Genomic DNA, 12,463 nt, shown 5'->3' on the forward strand with positions numbered 1-12,463 from the left:
CACCTAATGTACGGAATAATTCTGGTTGTGCTTACTGACCTCGAAGCAATTTCATTTGGTAGATGGTGTATTAAGTGTGACCAGTAGATGGCAGTCACACATAAGAGATACATGTAGACTGCAATATGACGCCAGTAAACAACATCAAAACTTTAATAAATGTTCCATTGAAAAATAAAGAACATTACACACAGCACTCAAAAATATGTCAAAAATATTTTAGCATGACTTTGAAGCCGCACCGCTTGATGGATTGTCGGCCCATTACGGCTACCGGAGTCAGAGATACAAGTACTACTATGGTGTGTGTATAAGGACCGCAAAATGGCACCCATTAGCAGACATTATCTGGCGTTTTGCTTTGCAATATTACGCAAAACCAAGTTGTCTTACCTTCTGGTACCTGCTGATGTGTATTTGGGATCTGCATAAGTCCTGAAAATTTGCCCACGTGCCGACACCATAGTCGATAAGCTTCTTCTTTTTCACTATCTTCTTGTTATGGGGCATTCATCCTCTGCTGTTGCCATTTCTAATATAAAGTAGCGTCAAGTTCTAACTTATATCTCGCTATGGAAGCGCTAAAAACTACCGGTGTAGTGAGTTTACATAATTCACCCGTGGAACGTTATTAGAGAGTTCCGGTCGGACGGTTTTTCACGGAACACATTTGCACTAGACCAGCTCTATACTCTCGGCAGGGTCCTTGAGGGTGCATGGGAGTTTGCCCAACCGGTCTACATGTGTTTTGTGGACTTGGAGAAGGCATTCGACCGTGTCCCTCGGGAGGTCCTGTGGGGAGTGCTCAGAGAGTATGGGGTATCGGACTGTCTGATTGTGGCAGTCCGCTCCCTGTACGATCAGTGTCAGAACTTGGTCCGCATTGCCGGCAGTAGGTCGGACACGTTTCCAGTGAGGGTTGGACTCCGCCAAGGCTGCCCTTTGTCACCCATTCTGTTCATAACTTTTATGGACAGAATTTCTAGGCGCAGTCAAGGCGTTGAGGGGTTCCGGTTTGGTGGCTGCAGGATTAGGTCTCTGCTTTTTGCGGATGATGTGGTCCTGATGGCTTCATCTGGCCGGGATCTTCAGCTCTCACTGGATCGGTTCGCAGCCGAGTGTGAAGCGACTGGGATGAGAATCAGCACCTCCAAGTCCGAGTCCATGGTTCTCGCCCGGAAATAGGGTGGAGTGCCATCTCCTGGTTGGGGAGGAGACCCTGCCCCAAGTGGAGGAGTTCAAGTACCTAGGAGTCTTGTTCACGAGTGGGGGAAGAGTGGATCGTGAGATCGACAGGCGGATCCGTGTGGCGTCTTCAGTAATGCGGACGCTGTATCGATCCGTTGTGGTGAAGAAGGAGCTGAGCCGGAAGGCAAAGCTCTCAATTTACCGGTCGATCTACGTTCCCATCCTCACCTATGGTCATGAGCTTTGGGTTATGACCGAAAGGACAAGATCACGGGTACAAGCGGCGCAAATGAGTTTCCTCCGCCGGGTGGCGGGGCTCTCTCCCTTAGAGATAGGGTGAGAAGCTCTGTCATCCGGGGGGAGCTCAAAGTAAAGCCGCTGCTCCTCCACATCGAGAGGAGCCAGATGAGGTGGTTCGGGCATCTGGTCAGGATGCCACCCGAACGCCTCCCTAGGGAGGTGTTTAGGGCACGTCCAACCGGTAGGAGGCCACGGGGAAGACCCAGGACACGTTGGGAAGACTATGTCTCCCGGCTGGCCTGGGAACGCCTCGGGATCCCCCGGGAAGAGCTGGACGAAGTGGCTGGGGAGAGGAGAGTCTGGGCTTCCCTGCTTAGGCTGCTGCCCCCGCGACCCGACCTCGGATAAGCGGAAGAAGATGGATGGATGGATGGATGGACATTTGCACTAGTGAGCCACGGATGAGGAGATGCTGCTCCGTTGTTTATTTAAGTAAAGTCTGAACGTCATTAAAACAGTTAGCTCCATCTTTTGACACTTCTTCCACCTCCGTCCTTGCACGCTACACCGCTACAACAAAGATGACGGTGAGAAGACGCTGCGAAAGGTGAGCCACGTAAATAAGACCGCCCACAAAACAGCGCATCCTGAAGCGACTGTCAGAAAGCATACTTGCCAACCATGGCGGATTTTCTGGGAGACTCCCGAAATTCAGCGCCTCTCCCGAAAACCTCCCGGGACAAATTTTCTCCCGAAAATCTCCCGAAATTCAGGCGTAGCTGGAGGCCACGCCCCCTCCAGCTCCATGCGGACCTGAGTCCGCTTCCCCACAATATAAAGAACGTCTACAGTAAAGCAGTCCGTCTGCCGTAAACAGCAATGTTGTGACACTCTTAAACAGGACAATACTGCCATCTAGTGCATTTGATGAAAGCACTTTTGTGCGTGCTCACAGCAATGCATCATCAGAGAGGGTGTTCAGCATGGTTAGAAAGATAGTGACTGAGAATAGAACAAGGATGGACAATTCAACCCTTAACTCAACAATGAGTAGATGAGTGTTATGTGTGTGTATATGTGTAAATAAATGAACACTGAAATTCAAGTATTTCTTTTATTTATTTATATATATATATATATATATATATATATATATATATATATAATAAAATAATTATATATATAGCTAGAAATACTTGACTTTCAGTGAATTCTAGCTATATATAGCTAGAATTCACTGAAAGTCAAGTATTTCTTATATATATATATAGATATATATATCTATATATATATATACATACATATATATATATATTTGAAATACTTGACTTGGTGAATTCTAGCTGTAAATATACTCCTCCCCTCTTAGCCACGCTCCCAACCACGCCCCCGCCCCACCCCGCACCCCCCACCTCCCGAAATCGGAGGTCTCAAGGTTGGCAAGTATGTCAGAAAGTGACTTGAAGATGGTCTGTAAAACATCATCTATGCAACATTTTGACCAAAGAACCACCATCACATGTTATGTAGACCACAAGGAAATGTTTTAAATTTAGAAAAAAATCATAATATGACCCCTTTAATGCGCCTTATAATCCAGTGCGCCTTTTGTATGAAAAAATACCTGAATAGACCCGCTCATCAGCAGTGCCGGTGCGCCCTATGGTCCGGTAAATACGGTGGATAAATTGTTGGTATTACAGAAGTAATGGAGCGTGGTCAATTCTGGTGGCGCTTGCGATCATCACAGCGTCGCTCACTGCCCACCTGAGTGCAGGCACGTTCACAATTGTACAGATGAGAGTTACTGGCATGTTGGCGTGACAACATTAGACTGTGTAAAACAAAAACATGTTTTCTACAGTCTCCTTCTGGTGGGAATGTTGTTGTTTTTTTTCTTGTATAAAACAATAGTCCTTCAAGCCGCGCCTCCGTGAGTTAGGACGATTTCACAGTCGCTCAGGGTTTCGGCTCGACACGCACCTTTACCGGCCACCTCCAGGGGCGCCCCCTTGTAGGTGGCCACGCACTGGCCGTCTGTGCGCAGGTCTGCATGAACCTCGTCCCACACCTGGGCCGAGTCCAGCTCTCTGTCCGGGTCACCTGGAGACCATCAAGCAACGGTCATGAACTAGTTCTTCGTAAGAAAACATTTTATTAAAGCAACAACAAAACTGTACAAAAATACAAGTGTATATATTAGGGATGTCCCGATCCAGGTTTTTGCACTTCCGATCCGATACCGATACTGACCGATACTGGCCTATCTGAGCATGTATTAAAGTTTAAAGTTATTTAGCCTACTTAGTTGTCAGAATCATGTTGAAAAGGGTTTTAGTACTCTTGATAACAACTAGCCAGCTGAATTAGGGGAGTTTGAATAATACACAATGGTTGGTAACAAGAAACTGACCTGTTTATTCAAGGATAAACACAAAATAGACAAAATTATACATGACAAACAGAAATGGCATCATTGAAACTAGGGCTGGGCGATATGGCCTTTTTTTAATATTGCGATATTTTAAGGCCATATTGCGATACACGATATATATCTCGATATTTTGCCTTAGCCTTGAATGAACACTTGATGCATATAATCACAGCAGTATGATGATTCTATGTGTTTTGATTGATTGATTGAGACTTTTATTAGTAGGTTGCACAGTGAAGTACATATTCCGTACAATTGACCACTAAATGGTAACACCCCAATAAGTTTTTTTATAGATTTGCCCTGCGCAGAGGACGCTTGAGCAGGCGCGCACCTTAGCGGCTGCGCTAGCATCACAGCTAACGTTAGCCATGCTGCTACCTCTCTGCTGGGAGAGGGCGTATACGTATGTGACGTATGACGTGACAGTATGTGATGTGTGTAAGAAGGTGCGCTTGCTGTCTGTGAGAGGGAGACACAGGAAAGAGTGAGAAGAGCCTGTCGTGTAATGCCAGCAGCTAAAAGCAACTGCGTGAGAATCCAATGGATGTGTTGAAGGTGTGCTGGAAAATGCGGAACGGCGCTTAGGGAACAGCATAAAAGTGGAATGTATTATTTAAATCGGTGCGTTGGAAAACACGGACCGGAGTTTTTTTTTTAAACTGGATCTGGATCGGCATTTTCCCATGCCTTGCCGATATGCATTTTTTTGCAAATATCGGCGGCCGATCCGATCCAAATATCGGATCGGGACATCCCTAGTATATATGTTTTGGGTTGTTCAGGGAAAAAAATTACATATTTAGTTAAAATACAGAGATACCTTCAATTTTTATAGCATTTTTTTAATTAAACGGATCTAAATATTTCAGGAGCAAAAATATATTTTACATAAAATTTAATTATACTCATAACAAAATCAAAAAGGGACATTTTTACATTTTAAGTAGGTATGTTCCGATCAGGTCTCATACTGCCAATTTTGATACCAATCATCCATGAGTGAGATTGTCTGATACTAGAGATGTCCGATAATATCGGACTGCCGATATTATCGGCCGATAAATGCTTTAAAATGTAATATCGGAAATTATCGGTTTCAAAAAGTAAAATTTATGACTTTTTAAAACGCCACTGTGTACACGGACGTAGGGAGAAGTACAGAGCGCCAATAAACCTTAAAGGCACTGCCTTTGCGTGCCGGCAAAATCGATTTTCAGATTAATCGAAATTCTTAATCGATGAAAAAAAAAAAGAAGAAAAAAAAATACATACCGTACATACATATATATATATATATATATATATATATATATATATATATATATATATTTAAAAAAATAAAAATAAAATACAAAAAAAAAATATATATATATATATATATATATATATATATATATATATATATATATATATATATTTTTTTTTTTCATCGATTAAGAATTTCGATTAATCTGAAAATCGATTTTTTTTTATTATTTTTTTTTACACACCTTATTTCTTATCTCTTCAAACAAAAAACCGAAGAAAATCTTAAGTGTGGACATTTTAAACAGTGGTACATTCTCGGGATGTGTCAATCGGTGTCAGGACGTGAAAAAGTACGTGATCGCCCATTATGTCTTAAACATCGATCACTATTTATTTTTAAATTAATCATCATCAGACTTTATTCCAAAAATGACCCATAATACACTGAAACGATACAGACATCAACAAAACATAATAAATTTATTAAAAACAATCATCTCCATTTCTGGAAATAAACTACATTTTCAAGTATATAAAAAAAATAATATATATATATATATATATATATATATATATATATATATATTTTTTTTTTTCATCGATTAAGAGTTTCGATTAATCTGAAAATCGATTTTTTTTTTTTTTTTTTACACACCTTATTTAAAAAAAAATAAATAAAAATAAAATATATATATATATATATATATATATATTTTTTTTTTTTCAATCTGTCATGTCCAGCCACTCATGCAAATCCTATTGTCGATGTAGATGATCATATCTGCTGTACAGATTTACTTATTATTTAAGAAAAGTGCTGGATATTTCTCTAGTTGCCTTATTTGTATTTGACTTTATTTAATGTTTGGGAAGCATTTCAAAAAACGAATTTTGTTCAATAAGTTATATAGAAATTAATCAGAACTTTATTATTTTATCAAGGATTGTTTTGAATCGAATCGTGCGGTGTTTTAAGATTCACAACCCGAGTAAGAATGTCCCCAAGTTACCTGGACAGTCAATGCAATAGTGTCCCAATACTTTTGTCCAGCGCCTCCCTTACCAAAGTTAACGAAGAGCCCTTTACCATAGTTTCACTATTTTTACTTTTACAATGGCACGACAACAAAGTTAAAATGTGATTTCAAAAAAATGACCTTTACAGTGACTGAAGGTGTCATAGTTTGAACCTGGAACTGATTATTTATATTTCCAATTAAAAATATTGTTTTAAAATATGAACAAAGCTGATGTTTTGCATGGGGGAGTTGAACAGTACCTAGAAGGCCCCGGAAGGTGACTCTATCCCCAGGAAAAGCTCCGTTGGGAGGGCTGAGGACCTCCACTTTGTCCGGCGACCTGACACAGATGACCACCGCCTGCGACGCCACGCCTCGGACCTGCGTGGGCTTCAAGTTACACAGCAGGACAGCCATGCCGTTCTGCAACTGACACACGGCATGCGCCGACATTAGTCGACGCAACATTTCATTTCCATGTGATAGGACGCCGCACCTGGTTAACAGGCACACACTCGCTGACCACCGTCCTGGGATGGGCCTCTCCCACGTCCACGTGCCGCAAGTACAGATTATCCGTTTCGGGAAGCTGCATGGTTCGGATTATGCATCCCACCCTCAGGTCCAGGCGGGAGACCTCCGCTTTGTTCGAACCGTCCACAGCAATGTCCAGACCGGAGGGCAGCTGTGCCTTCTTTCTTTCTGGCATCAAAGATAAGATTAAATTATCATTTAATCACATCAAGACTTGGTGGACACTTCATTAAGTACACTGTAAACCACTTTTCAATACCACAGTTTCCCCTACATGTAGTTGCTGGGTTGCAATCACGTGACCTAGAGGCACTTCCGGGTTTCAGGCAATGGTCGAGTTTATTTACCTGCATCAGTGCATATTTTGAAAGGTTTAGAGGCAAATACACAGTACAGGCCAAAGGTTTGGACACACCTTCTCATTCAATGCCTTTTCTTTACTTTCATGACTTTTTATTTACATTGTAGATTGTCACTGAACTATGTTTGTCACTGAACTACGAATGAACACATGTGGAGTTATGTACTCAACAAAAAAAGGTGAAATAACTGAAAACATGTTTTATATTCTAGTTTCTTCAAAATAGCCACCCTTTGCACTGATTACTGTTTTAAAGTTAAACTACCAATGATTGTCACACACACACACTAGGTGTGGTGAAATTTGTCCTCTGCATTTGACTAGAGATGTTCGATAATGGCTTTTTTGACGATATCCGATATTCCGATATTGTCCAACTCGTAATTACCGATTCCGATATCAACCGATACACACTTGTGGAATTAACACATTATTATGCCTAATTTTTTTGTGATGCCCCGCTGGATGCATTAAACAATGTAACAAGGTTTTTTCCCAAAATAAGAGAACAACTTCAACTCAAGTTATGGAAAAAAGTGCCAACAAGGCACTGCCATATTTAGGGCCCGCATGGCCCATTGCATAAGGACTCCCAAAGGGAGTCCTTATGCAATGGGACATAAGGACCTATTGAATTTGTAAGGTTTTATTCTTTATTCTTCCGCCGCCACATTAAACTGTAATTTGACCCACTTAACATGCTTCAAAACTCACCATATTTGACCCACACATCAGGACCTGCGAAAATTGCCTTTTCAAAAAAAAAAACTAACCACAAAACTCAAAATTGCGCTCTAGCGCCCCCTAGAAAGAAAAAAAAACTAGACTGCCTGTAACTCCCACTAGGAAGGTCGGAGAGACATGAAACAAAAACCTCTATGTAGGTCTGACTTAGACCTACCTTTCATAATTGTATATCCTCGGGCAAAAATCAACAGGAAGTTGGCAATTCCCCCTTCAAGACAAAAAAGTACTAAAAACAGTAACTTTTGCCTCTTTGAGCTGTAATTTGACCCCCTTAACATGCTTCAAAACTCACCAAACTGAACGCACACATCAGGACAAAAATTGCGATCTAATAAAAAACCTAACCCCAAATTTAAAAATTGCGCTCTAGAGCAATTTTTGAATAAAACGGAGAAAAAACTGCTCCTCGGAAGAAAAAAATGACAAAACTGCCTGTAACTCCCACTGGGAAGGTCGGAGAGACATGAAACAAAAACCTCTTCGTAGGTCTCACTTAGACCTACATTTCATAAATTGACACCCCCCAGCAAAAATCTACAGGAAGTTTGCTATTCCCCCTTCAAAACAAAATTTTTGTAAAAAACGGTCACCTTTCTTCAAAATCTATCTCCTCTGAGCGCGTTTGTCGTTTCGGCTTCAAACTAACACAGGAGAGAGATTAAACCCTTGTGTATAAAATAACAGAACAGCGTTTTAATACCTGCTCCGGTTTTGATTTTATGACCCTTCAAAGACCTGCTGCGCTGCTGTTTTTTTAAGATGGCTGCTTAAAAGCAGGAAGCACCAACGTGCCCACACAATGCAGACAAGGTAGGTACATTAGACAAAAGTCTTGGGACACTTCCGACTAAAAGTAGATAAAAGTATTGGGACACTTAGGACTAGCACCTGCCAAATACGCGGGCCCGACCAATGCTGCTTGCAGCTTTAATTATTATTGAAGTCACAAAGTGCTTTTTTTTTTTTTTAACATGCCTCAAAACAGCAGCTTGGAATTTGGGACATGCTCTCACTGAGATAATCCTGATACCCACTACAACTATGGGAAATACTATACTTTGACTTTCACAAAGTGCATTATTTTTTTTAAACATGCCTCAAAACAACAGCTACAAAAACAATGAAGGCACACAGCTTCAGTCCGGAGTATACTAGAGTAATAAAGTAAACAATAACATAGTCCTCCTTTAGTACAAGACTGCCTGGTATACTGTATAACAGGAAATTATAAACTGGGCTCAATCTGCCCTGCTCTAACATATTTGTATGAGTAACACAAATGTGCTGCAAGCTAGTGGTGAGTGCTTGAAGTGGCCTAGCAGTCAGCCAGAGCTTCTGAAATGCTGCCTTGAGACAGGGCACCTCCGTTCACTGCAAGCTGCAAAGTGTGCGCCATGCAGGGCAGACTGTCCACACCGAACTCCATCGTAGCTTTCCCCCAATTGCAACCCTTGGTGCTGAGTGCCAAGCAGGGAGGTAATGGGTCCCATTTTTAGAGTCTTTGGTATGATTCGGCCGGGGTTTGAACTCACAACCTACCGATCTCAGGGCGGACACTCTAACCACTAGGGCTCGGCATTCTCTCGATGAGCTTCAAGAGGTAGTCACCTGAAAGGGTTTTCACTTCACAGGCGTGCATAGTTTTGACACTATTTACATTGTAGATTGTCACCGAAGGCAATCTACAATGTAAATAGTCATGAAAATAAAGAAAACGCATTGAAATGAGAAGGTGTGTCCAAAAAAAGCATAGACGAACGTCTAACAGAACTTGGTCTGAAATTGTAGAACGTTCGGGAGAGACCGTGTCGAATATGCTTACGGTGCTTTCGCTTGATAGGGAAACTCGAAGACACTCTGCCCACTTATAAAAGATGGCAAAAAACTGAGGAAGAACCGAGTTCTGAACAGTCATCTCCTTCGGCGACATCAGAGAGTGCAAATGTGTCTGTCGCACATGAACGGGACAACGAAATTGTGTCCCCATCCCGACACCTACTGCTCCCCCAGCTCCTAAACTACTGAGGCCAACAAGTGAAACCAGAGCACGACAAAGTGTTACTGAGGTAAGTCAAAATCGTGAATTGTAAGACATGCAGTAGCTAATGATGCAGACCAGTGCAACGCAAGCACAATATGAACAGTTTTTTCATCTTTTAACCCTTGTGTAATGTTCATATTGTTGTTACTCAGCCAGCGTTTGTGGGTCTGATGGACCCCTTGCATTTTGTGGTTTTAATGCCTCACAATCAAACACTTTTATGTTAAAATACTGAACAGATGTTTACCTTATCCCAATAAACATCTGTTGAGACCTCCGAATTCGGGAAATGGGGGGGGTTAGAGGGGAGGGACTTGGTGGTAGCGGGGGTGTATATTGTAGCGTCCTGGAAAAGTTAGTGTTGCAAGGGATTCTGGGTATTTGTTCTGTTGTGTTACGGTGCGGATGTTCTCCCGAAATGTGTTTGTTTATTCTTGTTTGGTGTGGGTTCACAGAGTCGCATATTTGTAACAGTGTTAAAGTTGTTTATACTTACTTGAGTACAATTTCTGGCTACTCTACCCACCTCTCGTTGTTACTCAGCCAGCGTTTGTGGGTCTGATGGACCTGTTGCATTTTGTGGCTTTTAATCAAACACTTTTATGTTAAAATACTGAACAGATGTTTATTGGGATAAGGTAAACATCTGTTCAGTATTTTAACATAAAAGTGACTGTAATTGATTGGTGAAACGGAGTCAAACGTCACCAGTGACTGCATTTGATTGGTGAAACGCAGGCATGCGATAGATCCTACTTTGAAGGTCTGTCTGACAGACCAAAACAAACAAAGCGTGCATTAACAGATCGATACAAATCAGTAGCATAGGCACATAGGCGATTGCAAGGCATACTTGGTCAACAGCCATACAGGTCACACTGAGGGTGGCCGTGTAAACAACTTTAACACTGTTACAAATATGCGACTCTGTGAACCCACACCAAACAAGAATAAACAAACACATTTCGGGAGAACATCCGCACCGTAACACAACAGAACAAATACCCAGAATCCCTTGCAACACTAACTTTTCCGGGACGCTACAATATACACCCCACCCCCCCGAATTCGGAGGTCTCAACAGATGTTTATTGGGATAAGGTAAACATCTGTTCAGTATTTTAACATAAAAGTGATTGTGAGGCATTAAAAGCCACAAAATGCAAGGGGTCCATCAGACCCACAAACACTGGCTGAGTAACAACAATATGAACATTACACAAGAGTTGGTGAAACGGAGTCAAACGTCACCAGTGACTGCATTTGATTGGTGAAACGCAGGCATGCGATAGATCCTACTTTGAAGGTCTGTCTGACAGACCAAAACAAACAAAGCGTGCATTAACAGATCGATTAAAAATCAGTAGCATAGGCACATAGGCGATTGCAAGGCATACTTGGTCAACAGCCATGCAGGTCATACGGAGGGTGGCCGTATAAACAACTTTAACACTGTTAAATAAATAAATAAATGGGTTGTACTTGTATAGCGCTTTTCTACCTTCAAGGTACTCAAAGCGCTTTGACACTACTTCCACATTTACCCATTCACACACACATTCACACACTGATGGAGGGAGCTGCCATGCAAGGCGCTAACCAGCACCCATCAGGAGCAAGGGTGAAGTGTCTTGCTCAGGACACAACGGACATGACGAGGTTGGTACTAGGTGGGGATTGAACCAAGGACCCTCGGGTTGCGCACGGTCACTCTCCCACTGCGCCACGCCGTCCCTCGTTACAAATATGCGACTCTGTGAACCCACACCAAACAAGAATAAACAAACACATTTCGGGAGAACATCTTCACCGTAACACAACAGAACAAATACCCAGAATCCCTTGCAACACTAACTTTTCCGGGACGCTACAATATACACCCCCGCTACCACCAAGTCGCCCCCCCCATCTCCCGAATTCGGAGGTCTCAACAGATGTTTACTGGGATAAGGTAAACATCTGTTCAGTATTTTAACATGAAAGTGATTGTGAGGCATTAAAAGCCACAAAATGCAAGGGGTCCATCAGACCCACAAACGCTGGCTGAGTAACAACAATATGAACATTACACAAGAGTTAAGCACCCGTACGAACCCTGAAACAACATGACGTCGCCCGTTTATGGTAACTAAAGCTCCTAAATGAGTCAAAGCCCGATTATTAGTCTTTAACGAGACTTTTGAGATGTTGGACGCTAGGCCCGGAACCCACCTCTGGCCTTGCCTTCGGTGGACCCCCGCCGGCGGAGCCCCATCTCTCGCAGCTCCCTGCTCACCGTGGTCGCGCTGACTTTGGCCCCCGACGCTCGCTGGAACTCGAAGGTGAGAGCCCGCAGGGAGGGGAAGGTCTGCTCCTGGGCCAGGCTCTCCAGGACCTGCCGGTGCTCCTCCTTGAGTTTGTGCGGGCGGCCGCAGCGGGGGAGCGGACACGTCCTGCCCTCTCGCTTCCATTGTAGCACTACGTTGCTGATGGTGGAGCGCGGCAGGTTTAAGAGGTTGGCAATCTCCCGCAGGGTCTTCTTACACATGTGGCATCCGACCACGATGCCCCGCTGGAAGTCGCTCAGCTCCCGGCTGCGACCCATTGCGGCCAGGCGGTGGACGTCGAGTCCCAGGTAAACTGGGCCGGGAAACAAACCACCGCTTTCT

General features: G+C 42.9%; 1 pseudogene; it reads right to left on the reverse strand.

Moving 5' to 3' along the window:
* LOC133570199 (uncharacterized) overlaps positions 1 to 12,463 on the reverse strand; it is a 30,733-nt pseudogene extending 18,270 nt beyond the window's left edge.

The sequence above is a fragment of the Nerophis lumbriciformis genome, linkage group LG27 (assembly GCF_033978685.3).
Source record: "Nerophis lumbriciformis linkage group LG27, RoL_Nlum_v2.1, whole genome shotgun sequence".
Taxonomy (NCBI): Eukaryota; Metazoa; Chordata; class Actinopteri; order Syngnathiformes; family Syngnathidae; genus Nerophis; species Nerophis lumbriciformis.